This window comes from Solenopsis invicta, chromosome 10, assembly GCF_016802725.1.
Source record: "Solenopsis invicta isolate M01_SB chromosome 10, UNIL_Sinv_3.0, whole genome shotgun sequence".
Lineage (NCBI taxonomy): Eukaryota > Metazoa > Arthropoda > Insecta > Hymenoptera > Formicidae > Solenopsis > Solenopsis invicta.
The window spans coordinates 15,431,829-15,445,969 of record NC_052673.1 but is presented as its reverse complement, the minus strand read 5'-3'; the positions used below and the strand labels follow the sequence as shown (position 1 = coordinate 15,445,969).

The window sequence follows — 14,141 nt, the reverse complement described above, 5'->3', positions numbered from 1 at the left end:
CGCCGTTGTCTGACGGCGCCCGCCGCGCATGCATGTCGATGCACTCGCGATTGATTTAAACGGACAACCGCCACGAGAAACGTCACGTACGTACGTACACGCACGCGTTTCGCACACTCGCGCGCGCACCCAAATGGGTTACTGCCCAAATTGCTTTCAATGCCGAAACGGAGCGTGCGACGACGTCGGCGACAGGCGCCGCGCCGTTTCGTGACGCACACTGTGTGAATTTAATACGTATCATTATCGTAGCGTTATATTGACGGCCGTATAATGTGCACATACGTGACCGCCGCGACGTAGGCTTTGACGATATAGCTTTCCGCTTTTGCTGGCGCTTTCGTCTCGCCCGCCACGTCCGCGAATTCGCAATACCTTTAAAAGTCGGGAAGATCGCCGATGGAGAGCGGCTCACATTTTTCAAGAAAGAACAGAAAACCCGGAGACAGACGAAATATTTATTATTCAAATCGATAGCGACTGCTTTATCTTGATGGAGAAATATGTTAAAGTAGCCATTCAATAGTAATTCGTAAATATTTATGTAGACTACAGGTAGGCAAATTCTCGCGAGATCGTTGTTATCGTGTATTTTCACTCTTTTATTCAATTTTTATTTATTGATCAAGAAAACTTTCCCTTGTCATCATTTTTTATAGATTATTATATTATTTGTGCCTAATAATTATTTCCTATTTAATTACCAGAATCCAGATATTTTTAACACATTTAATACATTAAATGAGATCCTTAGAGATTCGAAATAGAAAATTGAGAAATATTTTTTATTTCGTCTCTATTTATTTTAAATTTATTTTAAATTATTTATTTTAAATATCTTTTAATATTCCTTCGGAGAGTTTCAATTTAAGATTCAATACATAAAAACATTTTAAATTACGTTCTTAAGAATGTATCCTGTTTTTCTTGTTTAATACTATTACAATTTTAATTATTGTATTTTTAGCTCATTATTAAGTCTCATTTAGAGTCTTCAAAGATTACATTATGTAAAAATTTTAAATCTATCTATATATGTGATAATATAATTGAGAAGATATTAATTTTAAAGCAGCATTTAAGAAGAGCTTATTATGAAAAAAAATATTTCCTTAATACACGGCGCATTAAAAATCTAATTTATATTTAGAGCAGAAAAATCTAAATAAAAATATATGATAATGAGCTAAGGACGACGAAAAAAAATATATATAATTTTATTCTCTCAATATGTACGTATACATGTTCTCCTTTGTTCGTTTTCTTACGACTTGATTTGATATTCGTATCATTATTCGTGACTTATATCGTTGTTTCGTGAACAACAGAAGATTATTTTAAACGAGCATGAAATTCTTTCCGCGTTTATACTTTTCTCACGGCCTTAGCATTCTTATCTAGTGTTCTTAATCGGCGTTTTAAACGAAACTCTTTCCTCTTTTTCATCGTCGCGCAGTGACAGCGTGCGATTTTCAGAATGCAGTCGAGTGTAAATACCGTCGTGAAAGCCGTGGCGAGCCGTAAGCGACCGACCGACTGAGACTACTCACAAGCTGCTGCCCGTCCTCCCCCCTTCCGTCATGATTTTCCGTCGTGTATAATAAACGCGAGGAAGAGAGCAGAGCTGGGTTAATGGATGCTTTCGATCCCGTGATCTCTGCCTCGTTGAACGATGACCTTCTTTAAATGCCGCGGTAATCACGGTCGGCGCGGTGCGCCGCGACTTTCGCGGCAGAAGACACTCCCGGCGCCGCGGAGCGCGCGCGGCTGTTTCTTTTCTTGTCTTTTCTTTTTTTCCTCCTCGCTTATTGTACAGCTTATTGTGCAATTCCGCAGCAACACCTCGCTTCGCGTAAACGACGCACCGCACCGTCGATGAATTTTACCGTGCGATGATTCAGCGCGCTTTTTAAGGCGCACCGATACGGTAACTACCGGTAAGGCGCACACGGCGTACACGTCCTTCGTTTATTTCACTGACATCATATCCCGTAAGCGAGTTCCGCCTGGTTAGCCGTAAACGACTGCGACGAGAGAGCATCGCTGCGGCGGCCGTGCGGAATCGCGAGGATTCGCCCTGTTGTTACTCCGCCTCGAGCCGCTGCGCTGTCGCGCGCAAAGTCCGCGCGAACGAAAAAAAAAGAAAAGAAAAGAAAGAAAAAAAAATCCGCGCGTTATATCGCACCGCACTCGCCGCACTCCCGGGCCATCGCGTCGTTATCAGGCGTTATCGCGCGCGGGAGGATCACTTCGTCGTCCTCGAGCGTCGTCGTCGATTTGACAGATCACCGCGCACGTTATAGAATCACTGCCTCCCGCGCGGTCGGCGGCGAACGAGCGGCATCGGAGAAACGGTGAAACGTTCGTGAGAGGCCCCCGTAGTAAGGCACGCGCGCGTGCCCGCTCGCTCGCCTCGCTCTATCGCGGTCTTTCGCGGTTTCAGCTTGACTGAGCCAGCCAGTCGGCGGCGGGCTGGATGTTCACATCGTCGAATGGTGATACCCCACCTCGCGCTCGGCCTCCGCCGCCGTCGATAGACGCGACATGACGTGACGACGACGACGACGACGACGACGACGACGACGACGACGACGATGACGGGTTCGTTTCTCGTGCACGATCGCGACTAGAACCCGCCGGACGACGATGTTTCGCTTACGACTCTATTTGATCAAGGAAATGGCTCGCTGATCGATGATATTCTTGCATGACGAATTCTGGCGACGAACGGAACGGAACGACCTTCGGCCAGAAATAAGATCCTCGGGCACGTACATCGGAATTAGATCACGAAATCCGTGTATTTAGCAATTTAAACTTTTATCCTTTAATATCTCCCTCTCTGTTCTGTGCGGAAAGAATTAAAAAAAAAAAAAAAAAAAAAACATACGAAAAAAATTTTAATGACATTTTTTAAATTACGTGATAATTGGAATAGACTATTATGGAGAACGTGGAAAAGCTGGATATGATCAATTACTCACAGTTAATTCTATTAAAGCCATTAAACGTATTTTGTCTTTACTTTTTTATTTTCCTCGATATACATCTTTAAGATGTTTTTTCCCATATTAGCAAATCCGCTGTATCGAATTCAGTTTAATTTGAGAATATAATTTGATTTGCTAATTTAGTCGCAAACCGAATTATAATTTATGACACGACAGGTTTCATTTCTACTGACGCGACCCAATATTTTAACTTACAAAACACAGCGATGTTTTCTCATTAGCTTTCTCGTCGAGATGGCCAGCCGGGAGACTTTCACTCATTGTTACTAACGTTACGCTTCGCGTATCGATTCGCGATCGCGTTTCGATGCTATCCAACTACGATTTCGACTATTGTCGTCAATCGATTTCGTAATGTGCAGCGACTGGAACATTTATCATAAGTTCAAAGACCACGGAAGAAATGGCGTACCTTTAATTGTGCAACAAATAAAAATTCATTTGCAAGCAACGGAAATTATAAATTATCTCGCGACCGGAATTCGCTAATTTGCCTGCCCGATCTAGACAGATATGCTGCTGTTTTGCTGCAACACTTGCGACGCGGTTGTTCATTCTCCCATAATTGTTCCGGCGTAGATATCGCGATGTTATTGGACGAAAATACCAATAAACGACTTCTCACTTTGTATACCTTACCACAGAATTTTTATTTATTAAAGAATGTTGGGATGTAAAATATTTTCAATGGTTTAATGGTTTAATGGTTTTAGTTACAATGTACTTGTAACGTAAAATGTGATGATATTTTACGCGAAATATAAAACTGTCGGATTTTTATTGATTTTTTGTAACAATTATCTTTGCAAATAATTACACTCTATTAAAGAAAGTTACATTATAGAAATAATTAATATAAAAAGAAACAACTAATTTTTAAATAATTTTATGCCAGATTCATATAAACACATGTAAGTAAAAAGAATATTGGCTGATATTATTAGCGATTTTATCTATTACTGGAAGAATCCTTTTTATTATATAATCATTACTTAATATGATAACAGTTTCAATGAGATAAAAGAGATCCTGCATTTCTTATCTTGAGATTATCGCTGGTATCACCTATATTTGCTTTAGTCATTGATTGTTATAATTTTATGATGTTACGTACGATGTTATTCATTCGTTCAATATTTTTCTCATACACATTAAATTCTGAATCTAATACAATGAGAACTTCATCAGGATACGATATAATTTTTCTATTTCTTCATCATGATGCGATATAACTTTATTTTATTTTATATTGATCCGATCGTATTACGGCTACTGCGAAATCAGTAATGCGACAAAAAATTTAATGAAATCTCGCTTTAATATAATCGAACGCTCTCTTTCTCGTGCGATTCGAAGAAACGGTAGAACACTCATCATTTCCTCATCGTTGTATCATAAACAGCTTGCCCCGACGCACGTTGCCCATTTTAAAACATTAAGAGACGTTTTGCTAAGTGCGAATGGTTTATGTCACGCTCCGAGCTATATTATACTTGTGTGAGACGTAAGATTTCGTGCAAACAAACGCTTACACATCCGTAAGAAGAATGTAAAGAGTTCAGAAATCCATTCTCTCGCAAATGCTTACAAAAAATCAAAAATTGAGAAATGCTCATATGTGTTCAAAGTAAAAACTAAATAAATGAACATATAATAAATTTAATCAAAACTCGAGTTTTTTTAGAATGAGATTGATTTGTAATTTTTTTCAATTTTATATTTCGTCTCCCTTCTGTTTTAAAAACAAGTTGTTTACACAAAAAATTACAGTATAACTTTTAGTAACTTTTTTTAATGTAATATAAAACTCATTGCATTATTCATTAAAACGTAAACAACTACGATTGTTTTCTTTTTTTTTTTTAGCACTGTTACGAAAACATTTCCTTTCTCCTTTTAAATCACAAAAATGATGGGACCTGCTGCTTCTGTCGTCTCTTATCAGAAGCAATGACACTTCGGACTTATTTCTCTCTGCCTCCCGAGCGAGGAGTTCTTGACATAGTGTCGCGCGCGGTCGTCGCTTTATATAACGAGTACCGATTAGCTCGTACCAGGCGGAGACGGTCTGTCATTACACAAGAGGGAAAGAGAGAGAGGGAGGGAGGGAGAAGACAGAGAGAGCGAGAGAGAGAGAGAGAGAAGAGAGATATCGGGGGATATTCCGGAAAACGGAGGAGCAAAGACGGCAGACGGGCCAGCTCTGTACATACGAAGAAGGCTCGAGGGAGGTCGGACGAAGGTGAGGAGAGGCCGGGAACGAAAGAGATCGCGTTCGACTTTCGCTTTAGACCTGAGTGTCTTCAACGTGACGGGAGCCGCACGCTCGGCGTCCGTCGGTCGCCGGCGCGATCAGCAGGATATGGCCGTGTCTGAATTGCATTTATGCTCGGGTAACTTGCTCAAAACGCTAATATACGCTGCGTTGAAACGAGAGGATTAAGTGCACGCCGACACGATGCGGTGCATCCATTATTGCGAAGAAGCGTGAAGAAGAAACCTGGGAAAAAATGCATCAGATGACGGTGCATTGAAACCCCGCGCAGTTTTTATCACGCTTTATTTATTAAAATATACCATTAATTATAAAAAAAAATTAAGTTATTTAACATCTTCGCAATTATATATAGCTACAATGTTATTAATTATAAATTAAATTAATTACATTGATATAAATTATTAATGTAACCCTTTTTTTCTCTTTTCCACTTAATCTGCTTCTCCGCGCCACATAATCTGAGATCTAACTTTTTCTCGAAATCATTTTTTCTCCCTCGCGTCTCTCTTTCAATTCCCGCAAACCTTCGACACATTGTTATCGCGGGGTTTGAGCGATCAAAACATGCATCGCAATTGACACAACAATGTAGGTAGGATTAATTGAACGACGCGCATTAAATTATGGCAAACAAGTCATTGCCATAAATTGAGATGCGTCGAGATAAGAAGGTAATTTCTCGGGTTTAACGATCGTAAATTTGCGGGTTGCTCTCTGCCGGCGAACTTGCCGCACGAAATCAGTATTTAGGACTATGGCGCGGGGAACTACTCTCACCGAAGTAACACCTCTCCCTCGTCGTCGATCTCGCGCCACCGTGGACTCTCCGGCTTAATACGATCACTTAACCGGTCCAGCGAGAATCGGTTTTCGTCTGCCGACCTCGTGATCATGATGAACGTAAACATCGTACGTCGTAACTCTACATTTTAATATAGCGCGAACGACGATCCGAAGAAATGATTTTAACGTCTAGCACGTACCATCTGCTTCCAAGCTTCTTTATGCGTTACGATAATTTAGATGGAGAAACTTCTTATCAACATCCCATATCATTTACCCCTTACGCTTATATAAAAAAAAAAAAATACACCCAACTAGGCGTTGGTGGTCCGAAATGACATTCAAATTGAGTGTTAATTCTCAAATAAATCTCCAACTTGAGGCAAACGCCTAGCTGGATATATTTTTTTATAAGGATACTTTTGTTATAAGACCGGTAATGTAAAGGCTTACACGTTCGACAGGTTGTCCAGGTGGGAAATAATCGTAATGGAAATCGTTTATAAAAATAATGTCCGTCACGTATGCGTGATTCATGTGCTAGGTTGCCCACGCTCAAGGTAATATTCCGTTGCATTCAATCTGTGCTCGCACAGACAGTACAAATTGTGAAAATAAGGCGTTATTAATCAAATCACAGAAACGGTTTTATTCATCGCAGCCCCACAGTGTGCAGATAATCAATTTCCTCTGTAATGCACGATCAAATAAACGTAGGAAGTTCAAGTACCGGTATAGATGGAATGAAAATCGAGGTCGACTACTGCTACTACGTACGAGGCAGACTCGAGGCAGAAAATACATCATTCGCCTAAAGCAACTGGCTCGTCCACGGTAGCGAAGAAATTTATCGGCCCAAAGGCAGGAGAGATTTAACCCTACACGCTATATTTCTGTATAAACGGACCGCGCACCTGGTCTTTCATACTTAACCGATCAAATATTTTTAACTTATGACAGAAATTTTAAAAAAAATTACCTAATGCTCGATTTCTACATACCTCCCGATAACTATTTTCCAAATAAAGATATACGAATAACTAAAATAACGAAGAGCCATTCTTCATATTGCTACACTGAGAGAGAAAAAATCAATAAATATTTGTCCGAATAGTATTAATGAAATATTTACTTACGGCACGTAAATAATTTACTCTAAAAGAAAAAAATGATGTTGAAGCTAGCAGCGGATTCGCAGCAGCAGATTCGTCAAAGCAGGGATTCTCATTCAAAATAAAATACATAAGAAACTTTGACATATAAAGGCAAACTAGCAAGTAACTGCACAACATACACTTATACGCTTCTAAATAGATCAGACTATCGAGAACAATTAACAAAAATGCGCAGGTCTACTAAATTGTTTAAATTATATAACGAGTTATTGCAGAAACAAGGGAAGGAAGCCTCGGTCGGGGCTGTAAATTTTTTTAGAACATCATTGTAGGCTTCTAAATAAATCCCGACTAGCAAGAAAAATTAAAAAAAATGCGCACGCCTACGAAAAATTATTTAAACAATATAAAGTTTATTGCAAAAACAGGAAAACGAAGTCGCGGTCGGGGCTGCAAATTTTTTTAGAACATTATTGTAAGCTTCTAAATCAATCCCGACTAGCAAGAAAAATTAAAAAAAATGCGCACGCCTACAAAAAATTATTTAAACAATATAAAGTTTATTGCAAAAACAGGAAAACGAAGTCGCGGTCGGGGCTGCAAATTTTTTTAGAACATTATTGTAGGCTTCTAAATCAATCCCGACTAGCAAGAAAAATTGAAAAAAATGCGCACGCCTACAAAAAATTATTTAAACAATATAAAGTTTATTGCAAAAACAGGAAAACGAAGTCGCGGTCGGGGCTGCAAATTTTTTTAGAACATCATTATAACCTTCTAAATCAATTCCGACTAGCAAGAAAAATTAAAAAAAATGCGCACGCCTACGAAAAATTATTTAAACAATATAAAGTTTATTGCAAAAACAGGAAAACGAAGTCGCGGTCGGGGCTGCAAATTTTTTTAGAACATCATTATAACCTTCTAAATCAATCCCGACTAGCAAGAAAAATTAAAAAAAATGCGCACGCCTACGAAAAATTATTTAAACAATATAAAGTTTATTGCAAAAACAGGAAAACGAAGTCGCGGTCGGGGCTGCAAATTTTTTTAGAACATCATTATAACCTTCTAAATCAATCCCGACTAGCAAGAAAAATTAAAAAAAATGCGCACGCCTACGAAAAATTATTTAAACAATATAAAGTTTATTGCAAAAACAGGAAAACGAAGTCGCGGTCGGGGCTGCAAATTTTTTTAGAACATCATTGTAGGCTTCTAAATAAATCCCAACTAGCAAGAAAAATTAAAAAAAATGCGCACGCCTACGAAAAATTATTTAAACAATATAAAGTTTATTGCAAAAACAGGAAAACGAAGTCGCGGTCGGGGCTGCAAATTTTTTTAGAACATTATTGTAAGCTTCTAAATCAATCCCGACTAGCAAGAAAAATTAAAAAAAATGCGCACGCCTACGAAAAATTATTTAAACAATATAAAGTTTATTGCAAAAACAGGAAAACGAAGTCGCGGTCGGGGCTGCAAATTTTTTTAGAACATCATTATAACCTTCTAAATCAATCCCGACTAGCAAGAAAAATTAAAAAAAATGCGCACGCCTACGAAAAATTATTTAAACAATATAAAGTTTATTGCAAAAACAGGAAAACGAAGTCGCGGTCGGGGCTGCAAATTTTTTTAGAACATTATTGTAGGCTTCTAAATCAATCCCGACTAGCAAGAAAAATTAAAAAAAATGCGCACGCCTACAAAAAATTATTTAAACAATGTAAAGTTTATTGCAAAAACAGGAAAACGAAGTCGCGGTCGGGGCTGCAAATTTTTTTAGAACATCATTGTAGGCTTCTAAATAAATCCCGACTAGCAAGAAAAATTAAAAAAAATGCGCACGGCTACTAAATTGTTTTAATTATATAACGAGTTATTGCAGAAACAAGGGCTTGGTCGGCGCTGGAAATTTATTAGCAATCATATTAAGGTTGGCTGCTTGCGCCGTATAGGAATAATATTGTCATTATAGAAAAGAAATAGTATGATTTCCCAATTTTCTACTTTGATGTAAATTATAGATCAGAAATATAATTTGACTGCTAAACATACATATTGTTCTCTCTCTTTGCGCTACCCAAGACCAACCAACGAGGAGGTGGCGAGAATATGGTCTCTTTTTTTGTTATGTTCTTACTGTTTGTGAATGTTAAAATTTTTTTTACTTTTTTATATTAAAATTTATTTGCGTTTTTGGTATTAGAATTTTTTTATTTTTTAGTTTTTGCAATAAATTTTATATTGTTTAAATAATTTTTCATTGCCGTGCGCATTTTTTTAAATTTTTCTTACTAGTCGGGATTGATTTAGAAGCCTACAATAATGTTCTAAAAAAATTTGCAGCCCCGACCGCGACTTCGTTTCCCTGTTTTTGCAATAAACTTTATATTGTTTAAATAATTTTTCGTAGGCGTGCGCATTTTTTTTAATTTTTCTTGCTAGTCGGGATTGATTTAGAAGGTTATAATGATGTTCTAAAAAAATTTGCAGCCCCGACCGCGACTTCGTTTTCCTGTTTTTGCAATAAACTTTATATTGTTTAAATAATTTTTCGTAGGCGTGCGCATTTTTTTTAATTTTTCTTGCTAGTCGGGATTGATTTAGAAGGTTATAATGATGTTCTAAAAAAATTTGCAGCCCCGACCGCGACTTCGTTTTCCTGTTTTTGCAATAAACTTTATATTGTTTAAATAATTTTTCGTAGGCGTGCGCATTTTTTTTAATTTTTCTTGCTAGTCGGGATTGATTTAGAAGGTTATAATGATGTTCTAAAAAAATTTGCAGCCCCGACCGCGACTTCGTTTTCCTGTTTTTGCAATAAACTTTATATTGTTTAAATAATTTTTTGTAGGCGTGCGCATTTTTTTTAATTTTTCTTGCTAGTCGGGATTGATTTAGAAGCTTACAATAATGTTCTAAAAAAATTTGCAGCCCCGACCGCGACTTCGTTTTCCTGTTTTTGCAATAAACTTTATATTGTTTAAATAATTTTTCGTAGGCGTGCGCATTTTTTTTAATTTTTCTTGCTAGTCGGGATTTATTTAGAAGCCTACAATGATGTTCTAAAAAAATTTGCAGCCCCGACCGCGACTTCGTTTTCCTGTTTTTGCAATAAACTTTATATTGTTTAAATAATTTTTCGTAGGCGTGCGCATTTTTTTTAATTTTTCTTGCTAGTCGGGATTGATTTAGAAGGTTATAATGATGTTCTAAAAAAATTTGCAGCCCCGACCGCGACTTCGTTTTCCTGTTTTTGCAATAAACTTTATATTGTTTAAATAATTTTTCGTAGGCGTGCGCATTTTTTTTAATTTTTCTTGCTAGTCGGGATTTATTTAGAAGCCTACAATGATGTTCTAAAAAAATTTACAGCCCCGACCGAGGCTTCCTTCCCTTGTTTCTGCAATAACTCGTTATATAATTTAAACAATTTAGTAGACCTGCGCATTTTTGTTAATTGTTCTCGATAGTCTGATCTATTTAGAAGCGTATAAGTGTATGTTGTGCAGTTACTTGCTAGTTTGCCTTTATATGTCAAAGTTTCTTATGTAATGAAGAGATTCTTCATTTGCTGAATGGAGAAACATCATAAATATTGCCGAATAGTATTAATGAAATATTTACTTACGGCACGTAAATAATTTACTCTAAAAGAAAAAAATGATACTTAAATTGATAATTCTTGTACTAAATAAATATACATTTATATTTGGTGAATATTTCAATTGAATAAGTATTTATTAAAATTTAGTAAATTTTCTTTCAGTTTAACTTTCGACACAAAATGTAGTAGAATTTTACTAGAAATTACCGCATGCTCTGGGAGATGGCTCATAGATAAAGTTATCTAGAAGTGATGAAAGTGAGCATAAGAGTACAAGGCACACAATACGATTATGAAATCCAAATTTAAATATGCTGAATTGCAAAATACGAACGTTTAAATAAAGGGGTAACTCGAAGACGCGAAATTTTCGCTGGGTCTCACAGACTCGCGTGAGGATTGAATGAAATCTAATACAGATCGTTGCCCTATCACCCGACAAGGCATCACAAATCTCACGTGCACACAAACCCGTTCGAGTAGGTGAAAGTTATGATAACACAAATTTCTTCCGTCGTTTTTGCGTACCTATTGATTTCATTCGCCGCTCAACCAACCACATCCGGGATGTTAGTTAGGTTGTGCAATTTTTATTATTTTTCTCGTTAAACACACGCTCGAGCGAAGTGAATTATCAACTTTCTTCTAATATACCGTCTGTTTACGACGTGTAAAAGCGTTATCGGAGTTATAAACAGGGGCTTCGAATTTTCTCATTTTTTCGCGATGTACATCATGAAAATGTCAACGTTAATTACGATAAGCGTGTAATTATTCTCCTCCCCGCGGAGCATCGAACCACGGAAAGTGGCGCTCGTCGCCTTCGCATACTTCTGTCTGATGTGAAAATATTCTCAAGCTGGCTCCAAGTCAACGACGCTTTTAGCTCTTTCCAGCCGACCCGCTCAGCATTTTCTCTTTTGATATTGAAATAGACCACTCACTGCTGTTGTACGCGCATCGTTACTCCGCGCGAAGTAATTAAATAATATTAATAATAATAATTCGTTAAATTATACGACAGCACATGAATTCGATTTCGTAGGCTTCGAATCTTTTCTCATTTCTCAGTCGAAAATTATGACTGTTTTTATTATACGTAATTAGTGTGTACGATAATGAAAAATAGTTATGCGAGCACGAAACGAACCTGCGCAAACGTTCAGCATGAGCATCGGGGAAAAAGCGTCTTATAAAGGGTAATGAGGTTTTCTCAAGTACGTTTTTGTGCCGCTAACGCCTCGCTTTTTTACGCGATCCACTTAACTTGCGAACCACGAACGTATTCAGATGCGTCTTCATCATATGCGCCTCTGCAAGCGCATCAACATTAACGAATAGATTATGCATAGTCTATCCACACACAGACGCGCTAGGCGTATCCGGTGGGATATCTGAGTAGAACTGTTGTGTTCCACTTCTAAAAAAAATTTAACGCGGGAAACATACAAGTGCACTCGTAACACGACGAAAAGCCGTAAGATCTTCCGTCTCGCGATTTGCCGCGAGCATTGTTCTCGGCGGATTACAAGTAGTATCGCTTTTTCAGGAAGAGGACTGTCTCACTTTCTGCTCTATTATGCACTTCCTACCGGCACAATGGCGGTTACGATGAGCCCGGGTATAAAGTGCGATTCCCATGGCGTTTAATATTTCTCGTTACTATGCTCGGAAGTCCTTTAAATACGCGTAATGTCGTTTATGAAGTATCGCGCACCGATCGAATTACATATAATTATTTTAACATTGAATTTACGAGTCTTCTCAAGAAAAAGGGGAGAATAGTCAAATGCATACTATTTTTATAAGTTATTTCTTATAATACTTTCCACTTGTGATATTAATTTTTATATAAATGAACGTTGGAAATTGTAGCTTGAAATTTTAGGTACCTACACTGAAAAAAAATGTTAATTTGATTAAATATCTATAATTCAAGTATTTATGTATTTAAGTTAAATACATAAAAATTTAAACTGAAGAAATTTAATTTAACTTATTGTTAAATATTAATAACTTTTTTCTCAGTACATTATTAGAATATTCAACTATAATGCTTAAAATCTTTCACCAATAAGAAATTAATGTATTATAATCCTTTAGCTCATTAATTTATTATAATCCTTTAATAACTTAAATGGTTCGTGTGAGTTCTTAAATCATATTATCTTTAAAAGTATCGAATTTATGAATTAAAGTAATTAAAAATATAAGGAACCATTAACTAATTCTTATTTTATTAATAATTTGTCAAAAAAAGACAAGATATTTAATAATTAATAAATAATAGAAAAGAAAAAATCGAAATAAAATTATTTGTGCAATTGACATATTTTTATTCATATCAAGGTTTACTATTATCACTTATCTATTACAATCCATTATCTATACTATTACTTATCAGTCTTATTGATATCATTTATTGTAATAAAATTTGTGGTCAAATGATTTAGGAAACTTGATAAATTTTATAAAATTTCTCGATTTAATCTTTATAATAACATTCATTTTTCATTTATTTCATATTTTTGTTAAATTTAATATATCTATAATTCAAAAGCATCTGCATAAAATTTAGTACAATTGTAACATTAAATTTACATTAAATGTTTTTAATGTATAACTCTTTGAAATTTGCTTCCGTTACATTATATTAAATTCTGCTGCTGATTTTTAACAGTATAAGTAAAAATATAAAATATTACCGTACAATTTAGACAATCTATACGGTATACTCAATCAACAATTCTTCCCTGATTTTATCAAAATGAACTTTTAATTTTCTTTTTCCAAGATAAAGAAAAATTAAAATTTTTTAATGGTTGATTTACGTCTATCAATAATTAATGCTTTACACGTGGATCTACTGCGCGTATTTAAACGTAGAATTTTCTTATTGATAACTATGATAACTGATTCTCTCCTTGAGATATAGCAGTCGATTCTCGACACGGAGTGCCAAGGAGTCGCCGCTGCCGTCGATTCGATCGTTGATTTTTCGATTCTATCGGACCGCGCAATGCTCTGACACGTATAAAATAATCCGGTATTTCCAGTAATTCCAGTATCCTTTGACGCGGACCGTTTCAACGCCGCGACTGTTCATATTATACAGTAATGTCTGTGCAGTTACGAGACACCGATTTTTCGAAAGCGCGAGATTCCTCCAGGCGGGTCGTCTCACTTTTTTTTACATTTTTTTTGCCGCTACGTTAAACTATACAATAATGTAATATTACGACGCACTGCCGTACATTCGAGAAACGGGCAGATGGAAGGGAGGGAGGAACGACCTTGTCTATAATAGTGCGATAGTTATGGGCTGACCTAGTCTGAGCGTA

General features: G+C 36.6%; 1 protein-coding gene across 5 annotated transcripts in view; it reads right to left on the bottom strand.

Annotated features, from left to right (window-relative positions):
* The window catches only part of LOC105197858 (IQ motif and SEC7 domain-containing protein 2), a 55,569-nt gene that overhangs the window by 21,442 nt on the left and 19,986 nt on the right, over positions 1-14,141 (bottom strand). For 2 of the 5 annotated variants that reach the window (XM_011164436.3, XM_039454532.1), the window contains exon 1: positions 1,551-2,484. The exons of 2 other annotated variants lie outside the window; for them this stretch is intronic. The gene's annotated coding sequence lies outside the window, so the exon portion shown is untranslated. Of the gene's footprint in view, positions 1-1,497; positions 2,485-14,141 lie in introns of those variants that run through there. One more of the 5 variants, XM_011164435.3, reaches the window with a different exon arrangement.